General features: G+C 40.0%; 1 protein-coding gene across 1 annotated transcript in view; it reads left to right on the forward strand.

The window, feature by feature from the left end:
• The window catches only part of LOC124267821 (tripartite motif-containing protein 2-like), a 48,035-nt gene that overhangs the window by 13,790 nt on the left and 13,388 nt on the right, over nucleotides 1–20,857 (forward strand). The window contains exon 2 of the mRNA XM_046702819.1: nucleotides 11,680–11,786. The gene's annotated coding sequence lies outside the window, so the exon portion shown is untranslated. The remainder of the gene's footprint in view (nucleotides 1–11,679; nucleotides 11,787–20,857) is intronic.

Here is a 20,857-nt window from a genome sequence, read left to right on the forward strand (position 1 = left end):
AAGTTCATGACAGCTGGCTGGTGCTAGTGAAAATAAACCTCACAGAGAATAGAACTCTCTATTCCTAACACTGAATATATTCTGGTCCAGTAGAAGAGATTTTGCACTTTCAAAAAAGGCATACCAGTCAACAAGTGCTGGCTGTGCTCTGGTTTCAAGCTGAGGGTAAAAGATACAGCCTGTCTTCATAAGCCAGTGTTTGTATTACCAAGGTTCTTTTGTGGTCAAGCATTCATTTGTCCAGAGTATGTCACAATGTCCTGATTGTAGTTGATGTTTTTAAGGCTGTTTGGACACACAGTCCTTGTCTCCCATGTTTGCCTTAGTGTAAGGTTCTGTAACCATATCCGCTCAGTGTTGACTGTTTTCTGTTTGCAAGCTGTAATCCTGAAAACAGATCTCGGGGAATAAACTTTCGTATTGTCTCCTTCAACATAATACAGTGCAGGAGGATGGTGATTGGTTGACTGTAATGAGCTGTGTGGATGTTACCCCTCCTCATGTAATATTACACTGATTGATGGAATGTAAGATGTAACCAAAGTGGTTGGGACTATATGTTTAATCATATTTGTGTTATGGTTGATAATAGGTTATGTGTAATTGAAGAAAGATGCTTGTCCATAAGAGTACAGGGTCATTGTTTTCTGATAAACTTGAGTAAAATACTTTTGTTAGAACTTGTCATGGTTCCAGTGGCTTTGATGGCTGGGTCATGATGACTGCGATATCTAACTGGAGACTTGTTCATGTTATTTGAAACCAAAAGGAAACATGATTCTGGCATTCCTAATATTTCTTAAAACATTTGACCTCAGCAATGAGTCTGTTTGTTATTTTTAATTGATGCAAGGATTTTCAATACCAGGGTCTTTATGACCGACTGGTGATTGCAGTCTTCAGTATTTACATAACTTAATGTGATGATTTACAGTATTTACATAACTATATGTGATGATTTACAGTATTTACATAACTATATGTGATGATTTACAGTATCAGTTTACAGTTTACCTCATACGCTAAGACAGTTTTTTATACTGAGAGATTAAGAATACTGTGTTTAGTTGTCTCGTAAAACAGCTTGAAATGAGCTGTACATGTTTTCTGATAGATTCAGTTATTTAGTGCCCATGAAAAGAACTTCAAAGAAATTTGATGCCGTGATCAGACAAGTAATATATCTGAAACTATTTTACTAAATAGTGGGGAGCATTTTTTAGTTTTTGCTGATAATTTTACTGATCGGACAGTTTGATGAATCACTGTTTTGCAACATGAAGGCGATGTTTCCATTTTGATTATGATAATATTGTGATGAAATAGAAGAGTGAAGTGACAAGTATGAGTTGTTAAGAGTACAGGTTTTATGATATATATATATGTAAAGATGAAGGTAAAGAACAGTGCTTCTTTTATGTTACTGGAGCTAATCTTGAACATATTGTGTGAGAATGACCCATAAGTTGTGGCTTCAAGAAGACAAACGACCCCTTTTCTAAACTTTCAAAATCACTGCTGGCCCAAATGGTTCATGGTACAAGATTTCCAAAGTGAATAAAAAAGAAATTTTCATAGTTCTGTAACTAGACAAGTCCTGAAATATGTCATTTCTTTCCCCTTCCTACTAAAAGAATCAAGGGCTCATGGATTTGATCAGTGATGTCGGAATGTTCTAATCACAGATTTCCAGTATTTTGTTACTTCAAATATGCACACATAGTGGTTTCGAGTCTTACATTTACATATGTTGTCAGAAATCTTATCAATTTCCAATGCTTATGAGTGGTTGTTTATATCAGAAGTTGTGCATCATTCAGTTTTCAATATATTTTCCATCACAAATGAGGGTAAATTAATTTACAGATATTTTGATGGTTGTCTTTGATCCTGTCACCAATCCAGAATTGGGCCGTTATCCCACGCTAGTGCTCAGCATTGTGTGAAAGTCAAGGGCCTTTGACACAGTTTTAATATTAAAAGCAGTAAATTTATAGGGTTCTTTGATTTACTTCCTGCAGCAGCAAACATCCAGCAGTACCCTATAATGTTGAACACTGCTTGCCTGGATCTGCAGTATGAGCTGAAGTGGAGGAGGAATCATACTTCCCTGTAACTACTCTCACTACTCTGTTGCTACTCTGCCACTACTCTGTCGCTGCTCTGCCACTACTCTGACGCTGCTCTGTCGCTACTCTGCCACTGTTCTGTCGCTACTCTGTCACTGTACTCTGTGGCTGCCACTGTTCTGTAAGCCCTCACTACTCTGCCACTGCTCTGCTACTCTGCTACCACTACTGCTCTGCCCAACTGCTTGGCTGTTCTGTGCTCTGCCACTACTCTGTTGCTCACTCTGTTGCTACCCTGCCGCTACTGTGTCGCTAACATATCTGGTTAAAGGGACGGTTTGTCCGCAGTTCTGTGTTTATCTGTCAATGAGATCTGAGTGTGACGTCACACTTTAGGGCGTGCATGATTCAATTCTTACATCAAAACAACAGAGGTCAGCACAATGGCATTGCAATGCAGAATAAACTAGTTTCAGTCTTTGAAAATTGAAAGTAAAGATTGTTTGTTTTTCTTACGGATGAATTACAAAATACCAGTTGCCAGCTTTATTGGATTTTCATCGAAGCCTGGATAACAATATAAAGCTGTCCTGTGTCATCATGAAGCCAATTACTGTCCTACCCAGATTTCCTTGCAGCCAGCTGGATACCTCTGTCGCATCTGTGTGTCATCCATTTATGTGTTCTTCATCTTGTTTCATTGGGATGAGTCTACACGTTTAGATAAACATACCTCATAACATATGTAACTTTCATTTAAACAATAACCTAACACATGAACAAATTGTTTCCTATCACATGTTTAGCCTTTCCGAATATGTGTGTTTGTTTACAAACAGAGACATGTCGGGTCATATGATAGGCCTACAGTTACAATATGGCCACCAGAGCAGAAACTTCTCTCATGGAATGAGGCAAGCAGAGTGGAATAAGCTTGGGATTTCTATGCCATTGTTTACAAACAATGCTTCAGAACGGTTGACATGCTGTCCCTTTAAACCACCACCAACTTGCAAATAAGATGGAAATGTATTCACTGCCAGTCTGATCACTGCAAGATAACATCAGTGGGCTGAAGATAGTGTTAAAGATTAATGACTGTGAGTGTATTAAACAAGTGTGACAACTTCAAACAATCAACATTATTCTCTTGGAGTCTCCCTTGGTAAAGTGAAGGCATACATTATGTATAATGCAGAGTTGTGTTGATGCGACTTATAGTGGGGGTTCAGGGTTAGTGTGAACACTTTAGTATTTCAGAAGTAACTAACAAGCATAGAGCAACCAAACAATCGACTATTCGAAGACAAAATATAGGCTGCATGATCCTCTGTGATGAGTTCTATTGAAACTTCAGGCCAGTTAATATAGAACTAAGTTGTTGGACAGACTACTGGAGTTGTCTCTATATAATGAGTGAGTGAGTTTAGTTTTACGCCGCTTTTAGCAATATTCCAGCAACATCACGGCGGGAGACATCAGAAATGGGCTTCACACATTGTACTTATGTAGGGAATCGAACCCGGGTCTTCAGCGTGATGAGCAGACTCTGACTTTAATCAAGGGCGGTAAGATATGCAACAATGTGTATGGAAACAATGACTCATCTCTTTAATGCTTCTGAACTGCATGTATATCATTAAGTCAGGCCACTTGAGATGACTGTAGCAGCCCCAACATGGTCTAGTCTACAAGCCATGTGCAAGCCATGTGTGTAATAAGAGATTAATAACTGAGATTAACTTCACTGAAAGTGGGGTATAAGTCAGTTATACTCACATCTCTGTGAATCTGTCCGTATACCTACACACTTTACACCGCAGCCTCACAACATTGATACACTTCGGGTAGAGTAGAGTATATCTGAATTAATTCTTCTTTTTAAAAAAACAGTGATAGATTAAACATATGGAAAGTCAAGTGTATGCACCTTGTACGATGATGTTTTATAGATTAAGATATATTTATGTTTTTGTCCCGTGGGACGCTTGGTGCAAATTATTTGCTTCCATTCTTGTGTTCATTGTGTTTATATAGTGAAACATTTTGCATTTGGTGAAAACTGGATGAGTTACTTGAGGAAATTATTGCAAGCAGGTTGAACTGAAACCATCAACAGGATGCAGCCTGTATGTGGACCAGGGAACTTGAGCCACCTCCATGTCCATCCATCTCCTGGATCAAGTCACAGGCTTGTGATACTGTGAGGAGGAAGTGGAACTCCAAAGTAGGTCACTGAGCTCAACTGCTGTTATGATCAGATCATGTGTACCTGGTGGATTGACTTACAGGTCACCTGTCCCAAGTTCCATGCTTGGCTGCCTGCGGAGTGATTGCCACATGTGTTTCACTGACTCTTATGCAGATGGCTGTCCATAAGGAAGCAGTATTACCTGGAGGGCTGTCCAAATCTGTCCGCTCCAGACACTGAAGAGAGTTTTAGATGGGATATATTTCTAGAGTATGTGATTCCGTGTTTTGATAAGCATATGAATGGAATGTTGTCTGTGGCCAGTATGCTGGCTGACGGTGACGTGCAGGTATGTAAACATTGCAGGTTTGTAAACACTGGAGGTATGTTAATAATCAGGTGTAGGGACTCGATGGTCCACATTGTCTGTGTGGCTTGTGTGAAACTGAAACATCTGTAGGCTAGGGTAATCAGTAACAATATCAGTGATTTTCATCATCCAATCTGAAATTAATTACAAAATCAGTTGTGTTTGAGTATCTTATGTTGATCAAATGTACGAAGGACTGTCCGTGTCTGGTCCCTACCCATGACAGCATGAGACAAGGCGAAGTTGTCATTACCATTATGTGTTGACGGGGCAGATGTAGCAGATGCCTTGATTCAACAGTTGCGACATGAGCAAACCCCACTGACTCTCAGTGACCCTTAAATATATGGTGTTCGGAAAAAAAGTCCTCGGAAAAAAAGTACCGGTAAAAAAGTACTAAATTTGCCTAGGAAAAAATGTCCTTCGGAAAAAAAGTCCTATTTAACAAATGTTAAGAATTTTTTTTAGATATTCGGGTTTTTAATACTTTATTCACATACAACAATGTAAATTGACAAATATACATTTGCAGAACTTTTTCACAATAATAGGACTTTTTTGCTGGTACTTTTTTACCGAGGACTTTTTTTCCCGAGGACTTTTTTTCTAATAATCAAATATATACACAGACTGGTATATATATAGGGGTATAGGCTGTGGGAGAGTGGGATGTATGATAGGACTCACGGGGACGATACACTCTGTCACGATACTATACGTATCCGAATATTTTACCTGCGATTTGATACATATCACGATTACATACACCTTGAAAGAATCACACAGTATCAAGATTTACAAGATGATTTATTTCAAGGTATTTGTGTACAACAATAACACTACTGTAATAAACAAACAAGTAACTCTATCATACTTGCGTAGTTTTCTCTAAATAAGTACTTCAACATGTTTAAGATAATACTGTTTTGAAAACAAATCGTGTATCGATACACCAGTTGACGATACGATAGCTGTACCAAACATAAACATATTAAATGTATCGTGATATATCGGTGCATCGGTGAATCGTCCCAGCCCTAGTGTATGATACAGACTGTGGCTTTCACCACTAGCCTGAAGCCTGTGACTAGTAAACTTTCATTTGGTCCAGTACATTCAAATAAAAATAGTTTTCATGAAATATCGACAATAAAATCTATAGAAATGCTGTGAGATTAGATTAGCAATATTCTCAAGCTGAATGACAGCTGCCTGTAAATGTTTGAGTGTGAACCACACAATCCAGTGAGTGAGAATTCAAGCAGTGTTAGATGGGGGTGAATATAATGAAAAATAATGGTTTCAGGAGCGACTGTTGGGGCTTCTTTCAGTGTTGTGGCAGCTCAACAATACTATTGGATGTTGGTATTGTTTGGAACAGCCCCAGGACGATTTGATTCAGACGAGAGCGAACCAAGCCTCAGTTCATAGTTTTGCATCGATGCTCAAATCGCAGCACATTTGTAGTCCACGGACGAAAAGTCGGTTCAATAAGTGCCTGCCTGTCCGGTGATATGGACTTAAGCTGTGGAGGTTCATATCGCCTACAAGAAGGCCACTAGCCTTTACTTCTGTGTGGTTTTGCTGTACTACACTTCTGTTCAGTATGTTTGTGTGTTTACATTTGTGTAAACTGTATTCTTTATGTGAGGTTTGCTCTGGTCAAAGATAGCAGAAAATGTTTTGATCAGTTGCTGTTCTATATGTAAATTATCGTTCAATAACTTTTGCTGTTTCTTTTCATTTTTCTGACACGCCAAATAGAAATCATTTAATCAAGTTAAAACTGTTTTATTTTCTGATTTTTGGCTTTAGGTATTGGTCCAATTGGTATATTAACATATGAGCTAATATTGCCATTGCTTCAGGTGTGTGTTCAGTAATAATGTCTGCTTCTGTACAGACATGATTCCACAGGAAATTAGTGCTTGATTAGAATACACAATTTTCTTGTATATTTATCCATGAAATAAACCATAATAGCTTGTTATTTGTAATTATAGAAAAGATTCTTCGTGTGTTTGGCCATTTCTCCCAGCAGGTATCTAGGTAATTTTCAAATATTCTTTTTCCTCGTGTTTACTGAGTTAAAAATGGAATCTAAAAATACTCAGAAAATCAATGTGTGTAAAAGATCCAGCTCTTTCTGCAATGAAATTAACGGTCAGATCGACAGCCGTGTACCTAAAAATCAATGACTTTCTTGACTCATATCTGGAATCGGTGGAATAAATATCCTCGGGGCCTCCTTATGATCGTCTTTCTCAATCCAAGTCATGGGTTTGTAGAGTTTGATCATTAGTAAACATAATGGACATTTCCAGATCATCGGTGTTAGTTGCCGACATGATTTTCTGCACTTTGGTTTTATTATTGTGTATGGCTTGATTATTGGTTATTCCTCCGCGTTTTTCAGTTTTTTCCACCACGCCCAGATGGTCTTGGTTGTTGTTAAATCGGCAGGTCTTTGTAGCATGTATGAATCAGGGCAGATTGCCTGGCTGCTTACTGGGCAGAGTGATACACTGAACCAGTGATAGAAACTCGTTCAAAAGCTCTAGTGGCCCAAATGTCTGGCCACCACTTTTTGAAAGTTAGTGGCCCAAACCACCTTTTGGTGGCCCAAATAAATTTAGTACAAACTAACACAAGTCATGAATTTAGGTGAAACGGTTTATTATCTTTGAAAGTTTATTATCTTTGTAAGAGCAGGGCTCGATTTAGTGCTTTGTTACGTACACTGGTGCAACCCAAAATTACAAAGTGCAACCTAGATATTTGTCTAACTTGCACCAGGTGCAACTCGTTTTTTGAGTGGATAAACACTGAATAAAACATCTAAATAATTTCATATTTCTTTCATTAAATATATTAAGCATATTTCTTACATTAAATATTGCTATTAATGCAGTGCAACTGGAATTTGGCTGGTGAAACTAGATTTTTATCTTAGGTTGCACCTGGTGCAAGTAGGTTAACATATCTTAAATCGAGCGCTGAAGAGTAACAGTTTCTTCAGCAACAACTACTGCACAAATGTCTGCAAGACACCTTCTTTAAAGAACATGTCGTCAACATCCTCTTCATGAGGACTATCATTATCATCATACATAAATGACATGATCAATAAAAAGATATGAAACAAAATTACTATGACATTCACTTGTAGAATGTCAACTGTTTCACTGTCTGTAGAATCAGTGTAGATCATGTATTATAGATGTATAACTGAAATTCATTTCAGATAATGTCAAAATGTTTATAAATTTCAATTCCCTACAAGTGATCATAATATTTTTCTAATTTATTTATCATATACTTTTATCAATTTATCACCAGTTATAACTTTATTAAACGTGACTCACTAAAATATATGTCTTCAATTCGTATGTAGGAAATCGAAAATGAATTTTAATCAGTCGGTAAACATTCTATTTGTATAACAGAAGGCTCGATCTAATACTGAAAGTAACCTAAATATATGATTTGAAACTAAATAATGTTAACAAAAATATAAGTTATCACAGTATCAATGTCATAGCCGATCAGATTTTACAGTGTACACCCTCTACGAACAGATCAATCCATCGCAACATATGCATTCTATCAGTGTTTTGATGAATGAAAGTCATATTCAAATTATTGCATGTATGTGATTTCACGATAAAAAATATCTAGAGAATAATTTACTTGGCATATTTGCTCGCCGGGTGCTTTGCCGGCTGGCGTTTGAGAAATAACCAAGCTTCCGCCATGTTGGGAAAGTGAGCCGTATAAACAAGACGTTTCCTGATTGGCTACTGTTACTATCTAAGCCAATCAAATACAGTAGTACATCAGTGCCAACCCGGATGTAAATATGGCGGTATCGTCACCAGCACGCACTTTTCTCGATGTTTTAAGGTATTCACGATTTATTCAAGCAATTGATAAGTGATTAAACATCTGAAAAAGCATATGAATTACATACATTTTATTTGACACGTAAAGATAAATCTAGTTGCCCAGACAAAATTGTGCATTTTTAAAAACTTGGTCGCCCCAATGCACATTCAGTCGCATTTGGCGAGCTGGCGACCAGTAGTTTCTATCACTGCTGAACCACTGCAGAAACTGTCCCTGTTCTCGGACATCATGGTCATCCTTAATGTCTTATGGTACAGACAGACAGACAGACAGACAGATATTTATTCAGTATAAAGGCCACTGGCCCAAAATACAATCATATTGACATATTAATTCTGCATATTGTAGAGGATACATTATAAGACCTTGGAAAATTTATATAAATTACTTTTACTCCTGTCAATAATTTGCTGGACCTTATATAAATAAAAGGAAATCTTTCTCAACTGACTGAAGTCTTGAGCTGATATAAAGTTAACAAATGTAGTATCAGAAGTACATGTAGATATGCCCAGTATGTTATGCCACAACTGATGATATTGTTCACAGATGAATAATATGTGTTCTTCGTTCTCAATGTAATACTTCCCTTGTCTTAAGCAATCGATTTGGCACAACCTATCTCCATACAATATAGAGGAGTATCTTCCCTTATTAACAGCATACATGAAGTATGAGAGGTATTTGGACATGAACCTGCTGTCTCGCTGATATAAGTTCATGTGTTGCACCTACTGTTGTTTGTGCCCAGTCTGTGGCAGGGTACTTGTTAATTCAGGAAAGTGATAACATAGACCAGATTGTAGTCACTTGTGTTGACTTTCTGCAGGTTTTGATTTGGACATAGAAAATTTACAACTCTACTTGTGATCAAGTTGATTGACCTACTTGTATGTTGTATGCTATAGTGCATTGGATAATCAGGGGACGCATGACCAGGCTGATCCTAGACTGAGAGGAAACCTTGACAAGACTGATCCCAGACTGAGAGAGGAACTCTTGACAAGACTGATCCCAGACTGTGAGGAAACCTTGACAAGACTGATCCCAGACTGTGAGGAAACCTTGACAAGACTGATCCTAGACTGAGAGAGGAACCCTTGACAAGACTGATCCTAGACTGAGAGGGACCCTTGACAAGACTGATCCCAGACTGTGAGGAACCCTTGACAAGACTGATCCCAGACTGAGAGAGGAACCCTTGACAAGACTGATCCCAGACTGAGAGAGGACCCATGACAAGACGGATCCCAGACTGACGGAGACCGATGACAAGACTGATCCTAGACTGACAGGGTCCCATGACAAGACCAATCCCAGACTGAGAGAGGACCCATGACAAGACTGATCCCAGACTGACGGAGACCGATGACAAGACTGATCCTAGACTGACAGGGTCCCATGACAAGACCAATCCCAGACTGAGGGGGACCCATGACAAGACTGATCCCAGACTGACTTTATCCCATGACAAGACCAATCCCAGACTGAGAGGGGACCCATGACAAGACCAATCCCAGACTGAGAGGGGACCCATGACAAGACGGATCCCAGACTGAGAGGGGACCCATGACAAGACGGATCCCAGACTGAGAGGGGACCCATGACAAGACCAATCCCATACTGAGAGGGGACCCATGACAAGACCAATCCCAGACTGAGAGGGGACCCATGACAAGACCGATCCCAGACTGAGCGGGGACCCATGACAAGACCGATCTCAGACTGAGCGGGGACCCATGACAAGACCGATCCCAGACTGAGAGGGGACCCATGACAAGACCAATCCCAGACTGAGAGGGGACCAATGACAAGACCGATCTCAGACTGACTTTAACCCATGACAAGACCGATCCCAGACTGAGAGGTACTCATGGCAAGACCGATCCCAGACTGAGAGGGGACCCATGACAAGACCAATCCCAGACTGAGAGGGGACCAATGACAAGACCAATCCCAGACTGAGAGGGGACCCATGACAAGACCAATCCCAGACTGAGAGGTACCCATGACAAGACCGATCCCAGACTGACTTTATCCCATGACAAGACCAATCCCCGACTGAGAGGAACCCATGGCAAGACTGATCCTAGACTGAGCGGGGACCCAAGACTTTTAATCCATGAAAAGACCAATCCGAGACTGAGAGGAACCCATGGCAAGACTGTGGCCTCAAACAGCAGACAGACAGACATACAAGCAAACATTTGAGTAGCTTTAAGAGGACTTGAAGGTGCGTCTGTTTGGGTATCTCTCGCCAACGCATGCGTGCAAGTGATAGTTGTTGATCTGAGTTTCGTATTGCAATAAAGGACACTGGCAATTGTTGCAATAATGATGTATGTATATTGATACCGTTCATAATATATTGCCCATGTTCTTTCATCTGTGATCTTTTTTGATGAACCTGAGTACAATTGGACCCATCCATCACCTTTCCCACACATGTTTGACAAGCATGGTTTTGTTTACTGTAGGTATGGCCACTATGGTTGTATATGGAAACATTACATACAGGAAGCTGCTGGTGTTGGGTGTCACACGAGTCCCATTCTAATTCCGCATTTCACAATTCCAATTTGAACATTTTGAAAGTTGCAATTTACTGCCACAGGCTAAATTTTGTTCTATGTTATACTGGTAATATTAGCTTTGGTAGCCTGTCTCCATTAATATCAGCCTTCTGAATGGTTGTCCAGGAAAGTAAGGTAAATCTGTTCTTCATAGAGGAAGTCTGTCTTTCATCGGGAGAACTTGTTCTTATTACTTATAAGTTATATCATTATGATTTAACTAAATAATTATTGCGTTACAAGTTTAGAGCCTTATGTAAGTCTGCAGGCACCTCCAACAAACAATCTTATTATTCCTTTTCACCTGCAGCTTGCATAAAATTTCCATTGTTTTCCTGTACATTATTCCTTGTCACCTGCAGCTTGTATCAATTTTCCATTGTTTTCCTGTACATTATTCCTTGTCACCTGCAGCTTGTATCAATTTTCCATTGTTTTCCTGTACATTATTCCTTGTCACCTGCAGCTTGTATCAAGTTTCCATTGTTTTCCTGTACATTATTCCTTTTCACCTGCAGCTTGTATCAAGTTTCCATTGTATTCCTGTACATTATTCCTTTTCACCTGCAGCATGCAGAAGAGCTGGGATGGCATCTAATGGTGAGGTGTAAGACAAGGTGTGTTCTAGGGACAGTGAAGTCCGGAGTCAGTCACAGCAGCGCAAGGAAACAGGAAAGGTGAGGATGATTGAGGAAGAGTGAGACCCTAGCATCCTGACTGGGTAGAGTGACATGTAGAATGATATTTAGTACCAGAAAAACGTTAACAATGAAAAATATATCATCCATATGTCCCCGAACAATGGTGAGACAGTATAGACTCAGTGCAAGCCTTGGTGGTTTCAGTAGGTGAGGTGGCTAACTTTCTGTCCCTGTCCTCATTCTGAGAGTGTAGGTTTGAATCCAGGAGGTGACTCAACAAACCCCATGTAAATAGACAATCCGTTGGCCATGCCTGGCCATTGAATCCAAATTGGGAGCTTCTTATGACAGGCAGAAAAGTGTTAGAAATCTGATTCCAACCTGTAGCCCTACGAAAGCCAAACCTGACAAGCAAGGGTCTGATTTCACAGAGCTATAGATGTTGTAAGTCTCATGTTAAAGCAGCCAGTTGCAATCGTCTTTGCACTAAGGTCTCTTTGTGTGATGATGCCCCATGGTTTATGACATGTGGCGTACTGCAGGGTGGGGGTACTGCAAGGTAGGGGTACTGCAGGGTAGGGGTACTGCAGGGTGGGGATACTGCAGGGTTGGGTACTGCAGGGTGGGGTACTGCAAGGTGGGGTACTGCAGGGTGGGGGTACTGCAGGGTGGGGATACTGCAGGGTCGATGGGGGTACTGCAGGGTGGGGGATACTGCAGGTAGGGGATACTGCAGGGTGGGTGGGGTACTTCAGGGTGGGGTACTGCTTGCCTTGGGAATTGGTAAATCTTTTATTCTTGATCATTAATTGGAAGAAAGCAAATGATAATCTGAAGTCTTACCAACATAGTACTCCTATTGCGTATCCTTCATGTAAATAACAAAACATCTTCACTAATCTTGTGGAGTGTTCACTAGCAGGGTGATGAGGGTGGATGTGTAGTTGAGGAGGGTGTTTGGATATTATTTCCTGATTGTGGTTTCCAGTGCAAATGTCAGTAATTCTTTCGTAATGCATAATTTTGTCTATTCAAGTTCATAACTACCATAATTGTTACCGCTTTGTAGAAGTCTCTTTAAAACAACCAAGAAACAGTGGCATAACTGGATGCAGTGGTAAAATACCTTTGAAGTTAGAATGAATCACTTTAAACCTTCACAATTTTGCAAAGTAATTAATTGTTTCCAAGTTTGTCAGATAAGAGCACTTAGCCATTTGGGATCCTAAGTAAGCCTGTGATTTCACCAAAGTGAAGAAGGCCTAGAACCTGCATCACATCAGACTTTCCGCCCACGTCCAGATGACTCACAGTGATATATGAAGTTTCATTAATACAAGCTCTGCCTCATTACAACAACAAGGGGTAGCTTGGGTTTACAAGAGGATGATCAATCAGTTACAATCAAAGCATTGTGTCTCAGTGAAACCCTTCTTGTAAATAGCGTTGAATCAAATACAAAAACCACAAGTTGTTTATCACAGTAGTTATCAGAACACAGTGATGTGAAGCCATGCTCGTTATTAAAGGGGCAGTGGGGTAGTCTTGTGGTTAAGGCGTTTGCTCATCATGCTTAAGATCCAGGCTTAATTCCCCACATGGGTACAGTGCGTGAAGTCCATTTCTGGTGTCCCCTGCTGTGATATTGCTGGAATATCGCTAAAAGCGGCATAAAACTAAACTTACTCACTCACTCAGTTGTTTTTAAACATTAAACCAAAACAATAGAAAAATGACCATGAAAAGTGTAATTTGTTCTTCTTTGAATGAGTGATTTAGTTTTATGCTGCTCTGAGCAATATTCAAGCTATATGGCGGTGGTCTGTAAATAATCGAGTCTGAACCAGACAATCCAGTGATCAGCAGCATGAACATCAATCTATGCAATTTGAATACGATGACATGTATCAACCAAGTCAGCAAGCCTGACCATCTGATCCGGTTAGTCGCCTCTTACAACAAGCATGAGTTAGGTCAATTCTAACCCGGATCTGCACGGGTTGTTCTTTGTTGAAACAGAACCAACTGAATTGGACAAGCCCATAACACCACTAGGTTTGGGCTGAAACGGAGTCCTCACAGGGAGATGGGATTAGTGGTCATGTATAAGTCATATACTTATGTGTCGGTCTCAGTAACACATCATGGATCCTGTGTCCAGAAAGATCACGTCCAGCTGACTATTGGAAACCAATAGACCGATTCAGTTCATACTTTGAATGAATGCTTGATGAATGAACTTTGTCCCGAGGTCAACATGGTCACACCTTTAGAAACACCTTTAGTTCACACAGATACTCATATTCATAAGCTACACTTCTGTGTTCTGAGATACAATTAATGAAGGATATGTGCTGAGCAACAGAGATGTCTTTCAGTTTATCTTGAGCTCATTATTAGAGCTGACATAGAACTGCTTAGCAAGCAGCTGATTGTTCTCTCTAGAATATCTGGTACTGTGAACTAACCTGCCCTGTAGAGATTCTTGACAGAATAGATACCCTGTACCACATGCTTGTCTCCTAGTAGAGATTCTGGATCTGAGCAGTTTCACAATACCACATGCTTGTCTCCTAATAGAGATTCTGGATCTGAGCAGTTTCACAATACCACATGCTTGTCTCCTAGTAGAGATTCTGGATCTGAACAGTTTCACAATACCTCATGCTTGTCTCCAAGTAGAGATTCTGGATCTGAGCAGTTTCACAATACCTTATGCTTGTCTCCTAGTAGAGATTCTGGATCTGAGCAGTTTCACAATACCTCATGCTTGTCTCCAAGTAGAGATTCTGGATCTGAGCAGTTTCACCATACCTCATACTTGTCTCCTAGTAGAGATTCTGGATCTGAGCAGTTTCACCATACCTTATGCTTGTCTCCTAGTAGAGATTCTGGATCTGAGCAGTTTCACAATACCTCATGCTTGTCTCCTAGTAGAGATTCTGGATCTGAGCAGTTTCAGAGTGTCTCATGCTTGTCTCCTAGTAGAGATTCTGGATCTGAGCAGTTTCACAATACCTCATGCTTGTCTCCAAGTAGAGATTCTGGATCTGAGCAGTTTCACAATACCTCATGCTTGTCTCCAAGTAGAGATTCTGGATCTGAACAGTTTCACCATACCTCATGCTTGTCTCCAAGTAGAGATTCTGGATCTGAGCAGTTTCACAATACCTCATGCTTGTCTCCAATTAGAGATTCTGGATCTGAACAGTTTAACCATGCCTCATGCTTGTCTCCAAGTAGAGATTCTGGATCTGAACAGTTTCACAATACCTCATGCTTGTCTCCAAGTAGAGATTCTGGATCTGAGCAGTTTCACAATACCTCATGCTTGTCTCCAAGTAGAGATTCTGGATCTGAACAGTTTCATCATACCTCATACTTGTCTCCTAGTAGAGATTCTGGATCTGAACAGTTTCACAATACCTCATGCTTGTCTCCTAGTAGAGATTCTGGATCTGAGCAGTTTCACAATACCTCATGCTTGTCTCCTAGTAGAGATTCTGGATCTGAGCAGTTTCACAATACCTCATGCTTGTCTCCTAGTAGAGATTCTGGATCTGAGCAGTTTCACAATACCTCATGCTTGTCTCCTAGTAGAGATTCTGGATCTGAACAGTTTCACAATACCACATGCTTGTCTCCTAGAAGAGATTCTGGATCTGAGCAGTTTCACAATACCTCATGCTTGTCTCCAAGTAGAGATTCTGGATCTGAACAGTTTCACAATACCTCATGCTTGTCTCCTAGTAGAGATTCTGGATCTGAGCAGTTTCAGAGTGTCTCATGCTTGTCTTCCAATCAGGATTCTGGATCTAAGTTGCCTTTTGGATACCTTGCATAATAGGCCCGTATCATTTGGATACTAGCTAGTATCTAACAAGTTACACCATCATGTTTCCAGGGCTCAGTTCAGGCATATACCACATACAAATTTCCTAATTCACAATTGGCTTGTAGACCATACATTTGAGAATTTGTTTTATTTGACATGTCAGCAAATTCCATGAGAGGGGACATCACTTCATGGAAACTATATTAATATGGAGAATCGCGTTTTTGGTTACGAATAATATTGGTCCCGGTATGCTGAATGTTATTAAATGGTGGCGGCTTCATTCGTTTAAAATGAAAGTTACATCGACTGTTACATCTAGTAATGTTGGAACAAGAATGAAATTCAGATATGATTTATGCTGAAAATGGATCAATCTGATTGTCCAGTGAATGTCAGCTAAGTCCATGTTTGAGTCATGTGAAGGCTAGTTGAGCTGCTGAAGATTGGGGTGGCCACTTGCCACTTACCTATGCCACTCACAACAGTGTGCATCTGAGTGATTTATTTTGTTAAGTTACAATCTCTGTAACTACAAATAATCACTGCTGTGTAGGTCTGCGTTAGAACCCGTCTTCAGCAGCCCATGTCTGTCGTAAGAGGCGAGTCATACCAAAAGACGTTAAAATATGGTACTTGTTGGTCCCTGTCAATGTGTACAACAAGGACTGGTCGGCTCCATACCCCATACTGAGTGGGGTATTCATGCTTCACTGCGGCATGGTATCTCAGTGGGCTAGCACTATAAAACCAGCTTCAGTCTGGGCTAGTACAAGCAGCCGCACATACACATACACACGCATGCACGCGATCGTCATATGAGCGAAATATTCTCAATTAACTCTTTCAACACCAGTCAACCAGAGGCATTTACTGCCATGACACCGAAGTTCCCAGAGACTCTGAGGTCATAGATGAAGCCTATGTTTATGAAGGAAATTATAAGCTTGTAAAACGCTATTGCTACTACATCCCATACACCATTTAAAAGATCTAATCCTACTGTTGATAAATATGAAGTTTATTTTTATAATATTATTCAAATAATACAACTACAACTTAAATAAATTTATATTTGAATGAAAATGCAAGCTTACATTTATAACGCCCAGATAAACCATTTAAAGGAGCAAAAACTATGGCGATTTTTTTTTCCATTTGTGACATGTCATAACATGCCCCATGCCTTTTCTCTTTATATTTTCATTTTTACTTAATCAGAAAATTATTATAAAAAGATTTCTTAAACAATATGTATGGTCAGCCTATTTCCCCGATATCTGTGGCTTTTTCCGCCGGGTAAAATGACATAACAACTGAAAATACCTCCGCTTTTGAAGCTTCAGATGAATAACATGCTGCAAATCGCTTTGATGTCGGGCATCGCTCGAAAAGCTCTGAACATCAACAATATCACTGTACCCTTGCCAAGAGTATTTTCACAGTTGTAAGAAGCAGTTTATTTTATTGGATAAAGATTGGTTTCTAATGACGCTTTTCACCACAGTCTGCTATAAGGGTCGGATTGGTCAAAATCAGACACGGACCTAAGGCAGCCAATCATATTACGGCAATGGATACCGCCCTCGTAAAACTAAAACTTTTAGATTTGGACAAAAGTTTTGGGTAAAATAATGCTATTCTGAACATATTAAGCAAGAAATCGCTACCTATACGTGAAATTATGGAACTTATTGGACGATCGTAGCTAGGTTATGACTCTGTGACAAAAATGCTTCATGTATGTATTTTCGCGATTAAACATCGTGGTCCGAAAGTGAAGATTGAGGCGGAGAGTCGAGATGTCACTTGTCAGTGACTTGACTTGCATTACATGATCGCACAAAAAGATGGAAATAGTAATTTTATATGTACGCTTGACAACTTTTATGAATGCTGTTGTTGATTTTATTCATTAGTTTATTCAATTTATTTAATAATTTCCTCAAACATCGTTATTTTGCTCTTTGACAATGTTATTGTGGACCCGCCGTCAAGCATGTGTCCGAGAATCGTTGTTTTCAATAACATTGCTAAAAATAGTTTATAATTTTAATTCTGCTGATAATATATGATAAATTGAAATTTAATAAGTGTTTTCAGACATTGTGAAATGTGATAGATTTGATATATGAATCAAAAGTCAGGTAGGTTCCTAAAATTATGTCTCATTTTGACGCGATTACTGCCTGGCCGATTAATCGGCCTCCGTGTCTGGGGACTCATAACGCTGTGGCCGATTATTCGCCCTGCGTGTTGAATGGGTTAATAGCTAGTTCCTAACACAGAGTTCTGAGAGACAGGAAGTAGCTAGTTCCTAACACAGAGTTGAATGGGTTAAACAACAAACATAACAGATTGTTTTCATGATCCTTCATATATGATCTATCTGAAGGTCATATAAAGATACTGTCCCAATTATTCCTTGATGCATGAAATATTGACAGTTCTGTAACTCACAGCTTGATTGACATAATCGTTCTACATGCCGATGTTCATCGAGAATTGAATAACAGCTGGCTTGGATGTATTGGATGTAGTCACTCGCTACTGTCAATATATCTAGCTGCGGGACTTTCAGACATAATAAGCAAGTACCCCATGTGATTTCCCCTGTACGCCAGTACCCAGTCCATGTCTCCCTGTGGGGATTTCAGGGCAAACAGGGGTGGTGGGGTAACCTAGTGGGTAAGGCGTTTGCCCGTCATGCCGAAGACTTGTTGGTGCAATGTGTGATGCCCATTTCTGGTGTCTCAGGCCGTCATATTTATGGAATATTGCAAAAAGCAGTGTAAGACTTGAACACACACACATTCCAGGACATGCATAGCCCATACAGATATCCCTATGGCAGAGAAAGATCCAGTTCTGGTATTTGGGTATTTGTTTTTGATTGATGAGGAATCAGGATCCTGTATTTCATCATGTGTATAATGAACACTGATTAAGTGTGACGCTACAGGTGAGCTACAACCTGTTTGTGTATTTCACACCACACCGCATGTAAGGAACATACTTATCATCCTACGCCAGGCACTAAGTGATATTATATCTGCCACATGTGAACTTTGATAGCTTGGTATATTTGTAAACATCTGCAGCATAATTAGGCTATCTGTGTGTAAATATCCACGTTTATATCGTTTACCATCATCTTGGATAAGTTGTTATCAACATTTTGGGTTATTGCTCTTGCATGCCATGCAGGCCATCATTCTGGTGCTGGCAGGCAGGTTGATCATGGCTTGATAGTCTCAGACGTCCATTCTGTCTGGTGTAGCAACCTGTTTAGCAGAGTATAACAAGTCGAGGTGACGCGAGTCACTCAGTGTAGTGCTGTTCAGGAATGTAAGTACAAGTAACTCCTGATATGTTCATCCATATTCAATCTAGGTTCGATTCCGACACAGAGAGAGCACATCAATCTTCAGATATGCGCCCTATTAACTTATGCATGCCTTTATCCATAATTGTTTCTTCAGTAATCGATCCTTCACCTGGTTATGTTGGAAGTCTGAAGGATTCCTCATGAATCTGACTTGCAGATGCTAGACTCTCGGTCCAGGTGGCTGTTTGATCTGATGACAGAATGACGCATTTAGTTTGCCTATATTGATACCAGCTCTGTTGTGAATATTAACTGTGTCAACCCCGCCAGCTTGTGGCATGTTCGAACACAGACCGGTGACCAGTATGATCTGTGGGAATGAGACTGCCTGTGTATTGTAGTGGATGAAGCATCTGCCTGGACTTGTTGGTTGTTGAGTCCCTGGTCGAGTCGATCGAAGTCACACCACAAGATGTTAAAGGATGGTACTTCATGTTGCTCTGTCTGGTGCTGGACATGACCTAAGACAAGGACTGGTTTGCTTGCAGGCATTATACTGACTGGTTCTGGGTGCTCATGTTAAACTTTGGTATCTGTGTGGGACAACACACTTAAACTGACATTATTCGAAGTGCATGCAGCCTCACATGCATACACACAATGGGACTCTCAAAGCCACTCACAGACAGACAGACAGACTCTCAGACATACACAGAAATGTAGACACAGACACAGACTGACACACACTGACGTACACTCACTCACTCATAGACAAACATACCATATACAAGTTCAATTTAAGTCATGGATGTGCGGTTACGCCCCAATTCACCTCACCTTTTGGAATTGATATTTCAGATTTCAATGTTTCCATCCACAGCTTGTGGTTCCAGTTTGTGCCCATACTGTACTTGTTCCTCCCAGACCACCAGCATTCCTATTGTTACTAGCCTAATGGTTGAAGTGTTTGCTTGTCACACTAAGGACCTGGGTTTGGTTCCGGACTGGTTGTGATGTATACAGCCCATTCTTCACGTTAAGGTGGCCCTGGTGCTGTGTGGCCGGAATAGTGTTTAGAGCCGAATAGAGCCGAACAGAGCCACCATTCATTGGGCACTAACACATGGTTATTAGCTCAATACATTTTATATAAAGGGAAAAGGATTTGGTCGAGATTTCACATCTGGGCAGTACTCTCCCAAAACATTAACATGATCAGAATTATGTACTAACACAATGGAAACGTACCAAAGACAAGAAAAATGCAAACAGAGAGATGCAGCAGGGTTTTAAGTATACATAACTAGACTAAGTGCGATTGCTATGCTTATTGACATAGTAAAACAAGTATACATTTCCATTGTAGCTTTTATTGGTATTAGATAGTTTGTTTGCCCCAGAGCTTTAGATTGGCGTACATACATTATAAATACTCGTGGATCATAACCGATGGTATGGCTGTCCTTGGCTGGTGTCAGTAATATAGGGCTCTAGGATCCATATTTGGTTATAAGTGCAGTAACAGTATACTTTTGTTGCTATATGATCTGTGTAAATATGGTCGTGGTATGACACATGGAAACGTGGCACCAAATGTCATGATAAGCAGCTTTATTCCATTAACCCCATTACACTCTGACAAGAGCTCATTCAAGACCGATTTTGTAGACTTGACCTTAAATGACAGGAAGATTTTTGAATATGCTGACATGAAATAGTTCCATGTGACAACTGCAGAAATGCTGATTCAGCAGTAAACAGTAATCATTCACTCATGTTTGGAACTGAACAAATAAAATTTTTCTGGATATTTTTATAAAATTGTGTGCTGAATCTTCACTTCAGCTAAAAGCACCACCCAAATATTCAGGCAAACTTTGTTTTACAGTGTAGTCTTTTGATACATTTTACATTACTAAAAACTTGTCTTTAGTAATTACCCTT

This window comes from Haliotis rubra, unplaced genomic scaffold, assembly GCF_003918875.1.
Source record: "Haliotis rubra isolate DU_JTF1 unplaced genomic scaffold, ASM391887v1 Scf134, whole genome shotgun sequence".
Taxonomy (NCBI): Eukaryota; Metazoa; Mollusca; class Gastropoda; order Lepetellida; family Haliotidae; genus Haliotis; species Haliotis rubra.